Source organism: Motacilla alba, chromosome 4A, assembly GCF_015832195.1.
Source record: "Motacilla alba alba isolate MOTALB_02 chromosome 4A, Motacilla_alba_V1.0_pri, whole genome shotgun sequence".
NCBI lineage: Eukaryota > Metazoa > Chordata > Aves > Passeriformes > Motacillidae > Motacilla > Motacilla alba.
In genome coordinates this window covers 10728465-10741948 of record NC_052045.1, presented here as the reverse complement: position 1 = coordinate 10741948, position 13484 = coordinate 10728465, and the positions used below count along the sequence as shown (strand labels likewise).

Genomic DNA, 13484 nt, shown 5'->3' with positions numbered 1-13484 from the left:
AACTGACTATAGTGTGCTCTTTTTAGAGGGGGAGATAGATAGGACTAGTAAAAAAGAACGTGATAATAGTGAAAAACCCCTATGGTTAAGAGTGAAGAAAGAGACGTGAGAATTTAAGATTCTTTGGAAACTTTTTTTTATTATTCTCATAAAGATGAAATAAACCCAAAGAAAAGAGCAAAACAAGCAGTAGGGGTTAATTTCCTTTACTATACACAGATCAGTCTTTTGAATTCTTTTGGAAACGTCATCTGGGACAAATGTGAGATGAAGCTTCATATTCCAGTTCCTTTTTCCGTGATACAGTTATTGGGCTGTACATCAATGAAGTAGAAGAGGAGGGACCATAAAATGGCCTCTTTCTACGTAACCTTTCTCTTTGTTCCCTTTTGGCAATATGAGTCTGCTATTCCTTTGGATTCAGTGTTACAGCCTTAATAGAACTTGTAAGTAAACAGCATGTGGTTTCCTGCAGTCCCAGAAAATCTCACATGTCTAATCTTTAGGATACTTATGGGAAGGTTAGAGATAGGGATTTGAGTCCCCTTGGGCTATGAGGAAGGGTTTGAATGGAAGTCTCCAACTTTTGTGAATGTTTCAGTTATGAGGCTATGACTGGAAAAGCGCTGTCCCTTTGATTTCGTTCAGGAGCCTGTTCTGGAGATGGGTGAGCTCGTGTGCCTCAGTGTGGCTCAAGGATTCTATTCTCAGCATACAGGGTTTCCATGTTTTGTCTCAGGGATATAACCCAGGAGAGTGTAATTTTGATTTTTGGATTCTAAACCTGGGCTCAATAAACAGACATCCAAAGATTACAACATTCATTGTACTGGAGACAATGAGGTTTTTTTCTTACTTTTTTTTTTTTTTTTTTTTTTTTTTTTTTTTTTTTTTGTTGTTGTTGTTAACCTGTTTCAATACTAGTAAAAGGGTCTTGTAGAAAAGAAGTGTGGATCAAAGACATTGGTCTTTTCAAGAGAAAAGTTGGCTGTTTTGCTTATAAACTTATTAGAGGGATGAAATTTGAAATCAGGAGAATATGCCTGACAGAGGGACTCTGTTGTTAAAAAGGGTTTGATTTTTGTGAGGCAAAGAAAAGGTTTTAAGTAAGGGAAGATTCTTAGAATAAACTGAAAGCTGTGGGGATCATTATCATCTCACTGGGGCTTTATGAAGATGACAGTCACAGGAAGACATCTGTTAGAAATATGCATCAGAGACCCTTGTGAGCAAGGAACAGAAGTTTCTGTGCTAGGAAAGTAAGCAGCCACACTGATGGAAATAAATATCAGGACAGATGTGCCTGGGAGAACCTGTGATAAATTATATTTTCATCTGTCAATTGTTATTTGATATGTTCTAGTAATTCTGGAAAGTTAACTATGTAAAACAGGCAAGTAAAGCCACTTCTTGAGTTTAACTCTGATTCCTCCAGAAAGAATTGACATGCACATTAAGAAAAAGCTGTCTAAGGTGCGGGTCATATCCAAGTGACTTGTAGAAATGTGGGTATGCAAGTCAGGAAGGTGGGAAAATAATTTCAAGTCTAGAGTGTGATCAGGGAAGGGAATCACAAGGCAGTGCTGATACCAGAAGTGAAGGGCATGAGTCACTGTACAAAGAAAACAGTGGGAGCTGCTTTCCTATTCTAAAGCCTGTGTAGGTCCAGCTCCTTCTCCCAAAAGGGCAAAGATCACTAACTAACCTGCCTTTGGCTTTTTTTTTTGGTGTAGTCACCTGGAGACTTTGCATCTGGTTCCTCCTATCTCACTGTATGGCCAAGCAGCAGCTGGAACTTAGCCTGTGTTGTTGTCAGTGCTCATCCACAGATGGAGTCTGAATCCTTTTTCTTGTGCCTATCAGTGTCTGCAGCAAACAGACTGGGAAATCAAGTTCCTGCTCTCTTCCATCTTAAGGTGGTTTCCATAATCCTGTATTTATGTTTCAGTTTTGGGAATTCTAGCCAAGGAATCCTTTTACTGAACAATATTTATCTCCTTTTGAAACTGTAGTTGATCTGTAATATAAAATATTAACCAATTATCCTCAAAGGAAGAAAGAAAATTGACAGAGGAGCTTCAGAGAACAGACTAAAGTAAATCAAAATTTTGGCAATTGCACTGTCATTGTCCAATTATCTTCTTAGTATTTTATATCTTGTCTTTAGTTCCATTATTTTTGTTTTGTTTTGGTTTTTAATAGAAAGCCAGAATGGAGAAGGTGGCTATGCTTGTTTGTTTGTTTAGCCTCCAGAGATGTTTAATTTGTTTTATATGATGAATACATGACGAAAACTGTAATCATATTACATTTTTTCCTGATCTTTTTACAGAGCACCATTGTACATTATATCACTGAAATGTTGAGAGCTTCTTTAAGAAATTTAAAATTAAATTATAAAATTGTTCTTCTGTAGTATATCAGATTTATTTGCTCTTCCTTCCCCTTTGGAGGTAGGTGAAGAAAGTGCCCTTTTATGGCAAAATTTCTTAGATGAGCTCAGGGTCCTCTCCATCTCTTGACATTGTGTGTAAATCTTTAAAGCTGATTGTACATACGATGCTTTGCTATACAATTAATTCAGTTCTTGGATCACTCACATAATTTGCCTCCTGAGTCCTCTGGCTTTGCCTTCACATGAGAGAGCACATAGATCATTCAGTGGGAATTTTTTAAACCCAGGAGATTGAAAATATTTTCTTTGATTGTCATTCGTGTTTCACTTTTGTATGCACTGACATGGAGACCTTCCCTCTTCATCAGTGTGCCAGTCCACTCAGTGTTTACTCTCCCTCTGCCTCAACCAACATTACTCTTTTATGTCCTATTCCATTTCACTAACAACATACTAATTAATTCCGTTTTGATTTGACTCTTTACAGGTGTTAGTGCTTCTATCTCATCTCTTCCTGTGTGACACCTGTGTATGAGAGAAACTTAATTTTTTTTAACCACAATTTTGTTGTTCAGCAACCACTACAGCATGAGATAGGTGTTCTCTTAGACCTCAACAAGAACACTCCAGTCTTGGAGGGCAGCATTTTGCAGTAATGGTCTTGTTAGAGAGGAAAAGGTGTTTCTGCATTTTCTTAATGAGGAAATAACATTTCAGCATGCTTAGTTTAATTCCCTGTTGGTTTGATAGCAGTGGAGTGATCCACTCCTGCACTTGCCATCAGCAAATCCATGAAGTTGCTAATTAGGAGAAGATTTACAGGTAGGGTAACATCTTTAATTAGACCAAGTATAGTTGGGAAATAAAAAACAGATAAGCTCTCAGGCACATAAGTAGTTCTTGAGGTCTGAAACAGAAGCAGGAAACTTCAAAGTAAAATTCAAGTTGGAAGCAACTGCTCTGACTTAATTAAAGAATGACCTACAAAATACTTTTGAAAGATAAGCCTGGAAACTCATATTCATTACTTAGTAAATACCAAAAGCTAAGGACTGCAGATACTGGGTTTTTTTGTCCTTTACAGCCTTGTCCAAGTCCTTGTCCACCCTCAGCCTCCCATTAGTGTTACAGAGTTCCACAGCTTACAGATTACATGGAGCTCTTTCCCCTGAGAGAGGGCAGCCCCCTCTCACCCCAGCTCCTTACTGAGTGTCTTTGATTCCCTGAGCAAACTTTCCTCTTCTCCTGAGCAGTGTAATTCATACCTAATTAAATTGTAAGCAATTGCCTTTAATGTCTAATTATAGTTATTTTTAAAATTTTCTCCTTTTGTTTCAGATCTGAAAAAGGACTTGCCAAACTTTTATCTACTTTTTCTGCACCTGCTGGTCTAACTAAAAAGTATCAGCTCATTCTAGAAATCTTGGTTTGACTGTAGTTTTAAACTGTATATCTACAATGACCTTCCACCCTTACTCTACCCCAACACCCCTCAAAAACAGAATAAGGAATTATAAGATTAATTTTTTTGAGTATTCCTTACATACTTTTGTGCTCCGCCTTTATATTTGTTAGTCAAGTGGTGCTCAATCATAAGCATTAATATACACACTAAATAATCTGCACTTTCGTGTAATGTGAACAACTACTGGATTAAACAGTTGCTTCACTTCTCTCTGAAATGTAATATGATGAATCAAAGCACACTTCAAGGGTGGAATAAGGGTTTCATTTTTATGGTATTACTGCATAAATCTATATACCTGTAAATGACAGGCTCAATATATTGAGGTCTTCTCCTTATTTGTGATACTCAGTTTCTTTCTGCCATGAAGTGATGGAAAAAGAGAGGCAGGATCATAATCATATTCATTATGATGAGATGTCTGACAGCTCTGTGCATTTACAAGTAGCTTTCAAAATCCAGAGAAATGATTTCTCATTTCTTTGCACAAACAGTTTTGATATGGGATTCAGAGCTCCTGATTTGTGTAACTGAGCGTCATACAAGCCCAGACTGCAGAAATGGATAGAGCAGAGGAAACCCCATCCCAACACTCTCTTACCTGGCAGAGTGCACTGACTTGCAACCATGTGAATCAAATCAAACTCTTGTTTCTAACAGGAATGTGAAGATGTTTGTTATGAACATGGAATTTCTACAGAAATTTCAGATTGCTTCTATCATTGAAATAGTTGTTAATCTGTTACAGAGGCTGGAAGTTTCTCAAGTCCTGCAGCAAGCAGCAATGCAGCAGTAGTGGCAGAGTGCTCAGATTTGGCCAGTGATGCAAATAGACACAGCTGTTCTTCCACCATCATTGTCCTCCTATTAGTGATGTGTGAATCCTTCCCCTGCATGATTGTAGGTAATTATTTCACCTGCAATTATTTCTCTGCACGCTCCCATGAGCATTGTTGGCATCCTTTATTTCCATACACTGCTGACTTCTGTGGGATGAAAAGTCTAAGGAAATAGAGATGCAAAGTCTAAGGAAATACTGGTTTCAGTGTTAGGACTTCTGAAGCAGAATCTTACTGTCTTCATGAACACTGGCCATGTGTATGTTCATTTATTAAAAGAAAATATATGACAAGGGTTGTGAATGTTTGCTGGAAAATATTTAATAATGTGTTTTATCTTCAGTATAATTTATTTATCCAGTTTGATGAAATGCTTTATTTTTTATTTTTGCTATGAAAGGAAATAAGATTTTTTATTTTTATCACTGCTTCCCCCAAAATAAGGCTTTTCAATCACACTTTATGTATTTGGTTCTTTGACTGGCCAATATTTTATATCTGTCAGAAACCTAGAAGAATCAAAGTGTTAAGCTCTTAATACAGGTTTCTGAGTGGAGGAGAAAGACCCTATTAATATCCAAACTTATTAACCCCAAAGCTAATTATCTTTCCTTTTATTAAGCATCAGAAGCTTCCCATGGAGATTTGTAAACTAAGCTTCATTAGTTCTGCTGCTCACACATCTACTTGTTTACCTCTGGTTACAAGGAAAGGAACCTTCTTCAGGAGTGGAAAACAATACCTTGCAGACAAAACAGGCAGGAAATTATTGGAACTAATGATGAAAGATGAATGAGAGGCTTTTTGTATGGACCAGAGTAGTGTTATGTTTAATTATGAAATTGGCAGGCTAGTCACGATGTTGGTTTGGCTATCTTCATATTAGTAAGCTCGGTAAATAACTGGAACACAGAAATGATATCAAGCCCAAGGAAATCTAAGTCTGGAGTTCAGAGGTAAACTCTTTGATGCCATTTGATATAAATGGGAAATCTATTCCACCAAATTTAATCTAAAGGTCAGTCACATCAGAGAGTTAAATAGAGAAGCAATCCAGATGTATCCCTGCCTATTCCGAATTACAAGAAGTGTCATTTATATAGTAAATTATCTAGAATGTTTGGAGTTCCACTGACAACTCTGTCCTTTTCTAAATAACCTATTTATGAAGTTAGAAAAGTATCTCAGCTGCTAATGATATCCATTTTATCAACTTATTCTGAGTTCAGTTTTCTTTTCTGGCAGCAAATCTCCTCTAGCCTAAAGCCTCCCTTCATAGCCCTAGTTTCTCTTGACAGTCACTATGAATGTGAGTATCCTGTCTTGAGCCTGGAGATTTTCAGGTTATCCCTATTTTAGATGATTTTGGAGGCTTATAAATATATCTCAGATAATGCAGAACAAGCATTTCTGAGTCTTTTCCACTTGGAAGAAAGGATTGTATTTGAAGTTCCTGATTTAGTACGTACCAATTTTTTTAAAAGATTACAATTAAGTTTTTATCAGCACACAATATGTTTAATCCTATTCTACACTAGCCCTGTTGAGTTGTTTACTGTGCAAAAGGGATGTGAAATGCTTCCAAAAACATGAGAATACATTAAATTTGCATGGGCCAGATGAAATTATCACACATTATACAAAAGTATCTTGCAAAGGATCCAAACCACACTGATAAGTTTGAGATGAAGAAGAAATAGAGTTTTTTCAAGGACTCTTGAAAGCTTATTAAATTCTTTTTGAACCTTGAGTGTAAAAAATTACTGGTGAATTTAGGTTGAAGCATGGTCCAAGTATTAAATCAAAAGATTTGCTGCAATTCCCATTGAACCCACAGCCATTCTGTGACTTGTCACTTAAGAAACATTGTTATACCAAATAAAACACAGCTTGTACCCTCTGAATGATGAGGATGAGGATGATTCAGCTAGCAGGGATATTGTCTCCTTGGGCTCTATACAGCATCTGGCACACTGAGCTGCCCTGAGAAATCACACAGGCACATGAAGCCTGACCTGCTTTTCCTTTCTTTTTGGCAAGCTTATTACTTCAGTGAGGGGTTTTATCCAAGGCATTTTTGCTTTCATTGTTACACTGACACTGAGGTAGATAATGCTTTATGGGCATCTATGTGTGAGAAGAGTGATCTGTCTGACTGCTTTTGGGTTCTAGGTACTTAGCATTGCAAAATGTTTCTGCTTCATTTTTTTTCACTCATTTATAAGACTACTACTTTTGAAATGTTTATTAGTGTAGTTTCATAGTTTTGTGTTAGGATGGACTTCAGCTATTGATAGATTAGAACTTTAGCACAAAAATAGTTGTAGACCCATAGCTCAAAGAGATGAGGCAGTCTTTGTATCTCAAATGTCACTTCAGTCAAACCATTCCTTTGTCTGAAATACTGTAATACTGAAATACTGTAATAATTTTCCTTTCTTCCCTCTAGGAAATATTAAGATTTTATTTTATTCTCTAAGAAGCAGTTGTTGCACTAATTCATTATTGGGAGGAGATAGGAACACTTTCAGAAAGGGAAAAAAAATATATATTTTGTTCCCATAGACAGTAGTACATCAGCAAATGTGAATGTCTGACCATACAGATATTCTGTGAGATATATATTATCTTTGTTGCTCCTCTGGCAGAGTGAAAAATGTTTAATATAGGCTTTTCAAGGCATGAAAACAATTTGGGATTTGCTTTCCTGTGAAGATATCTTTGAAGACAGCATTTAATAAAACAGTGAAATACTTGATTTTTCCTGAAAGCTTATCTACTTTTTCTTGCCAGTGAAAATGAAACTTTAACGTTGTAACTTGTATTTTACTACTGAACCTGTGTTTGGGGAGTGCAGCACTTTTGCAGGTTGGAGACAAAGGAGCTTTTTGTTCCACTAAGTTTTTTGTTTTACTTAGACTTTCCTAAGTGCATACTACAGTAATCAGAGGCAGCTTGTTGGAATTCGTCTTGGATAATAATTTTTATGCGTGTTTGAATATTTCATTTTCTTCTGATTTATGATGACTTTATTTACCTAAGCAATTTCGATAATTTGGAGGTTGTGTCTTTAATGCCTCTTACAGTTAAATAGAATTCTTGACAGAGGGTAGGGAGGGAAGCCTTTATTTGTGCTTTGCCATCTATAAAAAATCCATTAGTGATTTGCAGTGAAATGTTTGTTGATCCATTACTTTGTTAGTGGAAAATGGTATCTAGAAAGATGAATATTGTGGATTGCACTCTTACATTTTGCAGTGCTTAAATTTATAGAACTTGTCATAATTAACTAAATGTTACTTTGATGCTATTAGCCTATGCTCAGCCAGGAGATGTTGAGAACATGACATATGTTGTCTACTTGCTGCATGAAATTGTCTCTGGTAGCATCTTAGGAGTTCCACTGATAAGCTTAATTATTTTCAGTTATGATAGGATTCATTTTCTGTTCTTATTTACCTTGGTGCCTCTTAACTTTTTTTTTGTTATACACATTGATGAGGTTATACACCCCCTTACCTTGTAAATGCATTTGTATCCACATTACTCAAGGGATTCTTGTTCCCATGTCTGAATATAGAGATTTAGTATAATTTCAGCATATGAACCAGCAACCTTTACAAGTTGCTGTTGTGATCATCCCTTCTTTTGCACAGAGTACCAATTTTTTTGTTGTAAAATGATCTGCTGTCCTGTTGATGTTATCAAAGAGCATTGAACAGTATAACAGCTGTGAACTATACAGCATTGATTGTATCCTTTGAGAATCATCTGAGGTATTTGCTTTTTCTAATCCCATAATCCTATCCCATATTTGCCAGTATTAGGCATTATATCATATAATACCATTAAATGCTGCTTGAACATTTATTAAATTAACATATTTAAAACATAATTGAATTACTGTACATTTTGTGCTCTAAATAATGTCCGATTGCACATTTCTGCACACTGGAAGGTTTGCCTTGTACCCCTCATGCCTCTGAACAGTCCTATGCTCTTTTATAGCTCATGGAATGCAGACAAGGACCATGGTGAAGTGAGGGGCTCTGAAACAAAGTTATGACTGTTGAAATCAGTAGAAGTTTTTCACTGCACTCGCTGAGTCTAGAATTTCATCCAGTGTGATGCAAGGGTTTGTTCTTGAAGAAATCATGGAGTCAAAACACTTATTTTAAGCAGCTTTGGGTTTGTTTTTTAAGGCAGGTGCTTTGTGGGTATTTTGCTCATTCCAACCTCATGTTGTTTGCTACTGTGAAGGGATTGTGACTTTTTAAAAGTTATCTCTTCTTTCATTGCATTCACAGTTCCTCAAAACTCCTGCATGTTTCTTGTTACAGAAAGCACCTGTCCTGTCATTATCATTTTGCATCTGGCTGTAGATTCTGTGATGGAACGTGGGAGCCCCCATTGCCACAGGTGCATCACAGAGAGGATTGATGGCAATCATGGTGAGGGCCGGGCTTGAGTCTGAAAATATGTGAAACATGAGTGCCAATGGAATCACAAGTCATTTCACCAGATACAGAATTCTGTATCTTATTTTTGATGCTTCCAGTGCACACAGTTTGGATTATCTTAATTGGAAATCTCCCACTACTGTGGCTGGGCTGTGAGTGGGTTTGCAGTTGTCTGCTTCTGATCTTGCATTAACTTTGGCCTTGTTACATAGCTATTAGTTTTTTACTTGACTATACAAAAATTTCTACAGTTGTTTTGCTCAAGAATTGATAATTGCCATAATTCTGATTTTTTTAATGCCCTAATAAAGGAACAGTGGTGACTAAAGATGTAATTGGTCACTGAGTGATAGATCTCTTTTTATCCTGTGTTAATAGATATGGAGCAACGGAGAGATAAAAATATTAAATCATGTAAAACTTCAGAAAGCAAATTAGATTTTTTTCCCAGTACAGTTACAATGATATATGTGTGTTACCAGAGTCAATTAACTCTGGGGACTTCCATCCCAGAGAATAGTGGATACTATGTTGTTTGTTTTCTCTCCCAGATCACTATAGGAGTTCAAGATAGTAAATGTAAATACCAGGTTTCAGTCACCTTTTATAAAACTTAAACACTTGATCTACTTCTAAAATATGGTATTTAAATGCCTTTCTGCCAGTGGTTTAACACTTTATTAATCTAAATTGCTCAATAACAACCATTTTAATTACATCTTGTGTTTTACAAAGTTCAAACGCTTAAAGCTAAATATTGGCATTCACAAAACCAGAGAATGAATAAAACCTGCTGATTTTCTTTGACCTGTCAGATACATGCATTGACATGTCAGTTACATGCATTTAGCAGGATTGCTGCACAGCTCACTGTGCTCATGACACTGTGTTCGCGGTCTTGGATTTCCCCCCTGCCCTTTCATAGCAACCTCTGCTTCAGGTGTGGCTGTAAACCTCATCCCTGCTCTCTGCTGGGTCCTTTTGAGGAGCAGTCTATTCACCATCACATCTCCTCTCCCTGTCTCTCTGTCTGTCCCACTGTGCGATGCCCATGTGTACCTGTCCCTCTTACCTGACCCTGCTTTATAGGGGGTGGGAAGTACATTGTGATAACTTGTTCATTCCTAACCTCAATCATTTTAACACTGCCTTAAACTTGAGTCACTGAGTTAAACCTTGATACATCTTCTAATCTAGTCTTGCTATAGGAGAGGAGAAAATACCTGAGCTTGCAAATGGTGTGAGAGGCACAGTTCCCAAGGAGTGGCACTGACTGGGTTGGCCTCTTCATGTGTATCATGTTTATTCCAATAGGATGATGATTTTATGTATTTCTGTGTGTGTCATGAATATTAGACACAATATTAGAGAAATGTTCTGCTTGATAACATTTCAGAGCTATGTTCAAAATAGAACAAGATCCCTGTTTTTCAGGGCTCTAACATCTAAAACAAAATATTGAGAAGTCCACTACTTAATCTGTTCTTGATTTTGTTCCATACCAGTTGCCTGAGCACACACACTTGTCTGATCATCCACAGTGCTGTGACATGGCCTCTCAGCTGCTGAATTCTCTGCCTGCCACTTTACAAGTGGAAAGTAATCCCCCTGATCCTCCATCTTACCTTCCCTAAGTTCCTGCTTCATGAGAAAGAAATTACTTGTGTGTGTTAGGCATAGTGTGCTGTCAGGGCTACCAGGAAGAAAGCAACAAGAAAAGAAGTAGAAAATTGAAGTAGAAAAGAAGTAGAAAATTATCTTCAAAAGAAAAAAAAAAAAGTGTAATATATATCGAGTAATCCTCAAGATAAAATCTTACTGACATGAAAATTATTCAATGCAAGTTTTCACAGCCCCTTACAGTGATTCAGAGGCAGAAGGTAATATAAGAACTGTGGTGATGTTTGGCATCCAGGAAAGAAGGCTGAGCTACTTACTGATCAAATTAGAGAGAGCAGTCATGAAATGAGGGATGGCAGCAGGGAAACCTGCAGCATCAACAAATATTTCAAAATATTAGCCTTAGAATTTGGGATGGTTTCATCTAGCTACATATATTTTGAGCAGCCACTTCCTATTCTGTAGTTAAATTAGGGTTACTTCTTATGTACTGCCAAGAAATTATGGGTTTTATTGAAATTAGTGGTAAATTTTCCATGTATGAGATAGGATTTTACTTATTCTCTTTAAAGAAAATTAGCTAGCACCTTCAGTTATACATTATATTGCACAAGTGACAGTTTCTTATAATTGATTCCTGGGTAATTTTCTAGGTCCAGTATTCTGTGAAAAGGCAGTTTATGCACAGATGGTTGAAACAGGTCAAATTGCTTCACTTAGTCTTGTTTTCTTCAGGTATTCAGCAATGAGTACATATTGACAGACTTAATTGCGGTTACTTCAAAAGCTGGAGGCTACTTATTTTGCCAAAGATTTTCCATATAAACATGACATTAATAATGTGTGTTTTAATTAAGTTGCAGATAGCTTTTTAGTAGGCTATTTGCTAAAACTGACAAGAAGAAAAGCAATAATGGTTGAGCTGACAGAAATAGAATTTGTGAAAAGAATGAAGTGTTTACCACCACTGTGTTTTATTTAACACAAATAATAACAGTGAAGAGCATTTCAGACTTGGATAGTAGCAATGTGTCAGTGAAGCACACTGCAGTAAGTCTTCCAAAAGCAATTCTTTTTGGTGGCCAAAGTTAATGAGTGGCAGATTCAGATCCTTCCTGGAAAGGGTTTGGGGTTTTTTACGTGTGAAGTGGGCCTGTGGTCATGCTTGTTAATATCTGGCTATTGATTTTTTTATCATGTCATGCAGTGTGCACAGTCACAGTAGTCTTGATGTAACCACGAATTTCATTTCCCAGTTCTATCTGGCTCATGCTTGCAATAATCAGTGTCAGTCCATGTCAGGGCACTGCTCATCCTGACCCATCAGCTGCTGTGCCTATTACATTGTGGGGATTATTTTCTCTATGGAAAAATACACAATGTTTGTTAAACTAGGGATCGCTCTGCACTCATTGTTACAGGCTGTATTTGTGGGGTTTGGCCTCCTCTGTAAGTTCAAAGTTGATTATGTCTGTGTTGGAAGGGTTTTAAGGAGACATATGGACCTTTCTGATCTGAAAATCTATTGCAAGATTGCCAGTGTGCAGATCACCTCTCTGGGGATGGGCAGCAGTTAAAGCACACAATGTGTGGGCTTAAAGATGGTTCCAGGACTAATCACTCTTCACATCAGGTGGATAGAGGGAAAAAATACACCTGCATGCCTTCGGTGCTCTGTAGTATCCTTCAGGCATCCTCAGCATCCTGCCAGGGTTTGAAGCTCCTTAAGTGTTTTTCCCACAAATCATGATCTACTAAGTCCAATCAGGTTTTTTGAGCTTAATTAATGCCAGTTGAAAAATCAGCAGAAGACAGAAGAAAAACACTCTGCATTTAGAAATCATTATGTTCATATTTTTGAAACTCTTTTTAATCTAATTTAGGATTTGGACCTCACAAAATGAATTATACTGTGAGAGCCCACCCACAGTCGTTATTATCAGAAGCAATTGCAAGGCTTTTCTTTCTTTTCTTTCTTTTCTTTATTTTTTTTCCCTTTTTTCATTTTTTATTTTCTTACTTGTGAGAGATAAAGCAACATTTAGAGGAGGGGGTGGAGATCATCTCTACACTTCTTGAGGACTTGAAAAGCATTTGGAAAAGAATGGTCAAGGACTTGGATGCCTTGTTTTACCATGATGTTCTATTGATTCATTTAGGTATTAAAGAATGAATGAGTTTGTAATTAAATAGATTCAAAGGTTTGAAGAATTTTTGTGTATTCATTAAGCTTCTTCTGTCTTTCAGTAGGGATTACAGATGCAATTCTGTACATTTCTAAAGTTAAATAAAACATAATAGGCCAAAGAACTGAATTAAAGAAATTCTTTTTTTTTTTTTTCCTGTGGTGAGGTAATTAACATAATGAGTTGACACTGGGTATTTCTTCCATGTTGTATCCTGGGGAAATTGATAGTCTTTTATAGTGGGGGAAAAATGTATTCTCAAAGACTCTAGTATGGAGAGTCTAAGTAATAAAACAGAGAACTTAAACTTAGATTTTTTTTAAAAAAAATAAACTTAAAGTGTAATTTATTTCCATTAGAAGATGTTACCTATCCTTCAAGCCTGAGTGGATATAATTACCATAATATAAATCTCTTGACAAATAGTGCCCTAAGGCAGCATGACACTAATAATTGTTCAATTAAAGACTTTTAGCTTTTCAAATGGCCAGTCATCATTATGCACCTCATTAATAGAAA

At 36.6% G+C, this 13484-nt stretch overlaps 1 protein-coding gene across 2 annotated transcripts in view; it reads left to right on the top strand.

The window, feature by feature from the left end:
* Positions 1–13484, top strand: part of TENM1 (teneurin transmembrane protein 1) — a 796581-nt gene that overhangs the window by 51144 nt on the left and 731953 nt on the right. The gene's annotated exons all lie outside the window — the stretch shown is intronic.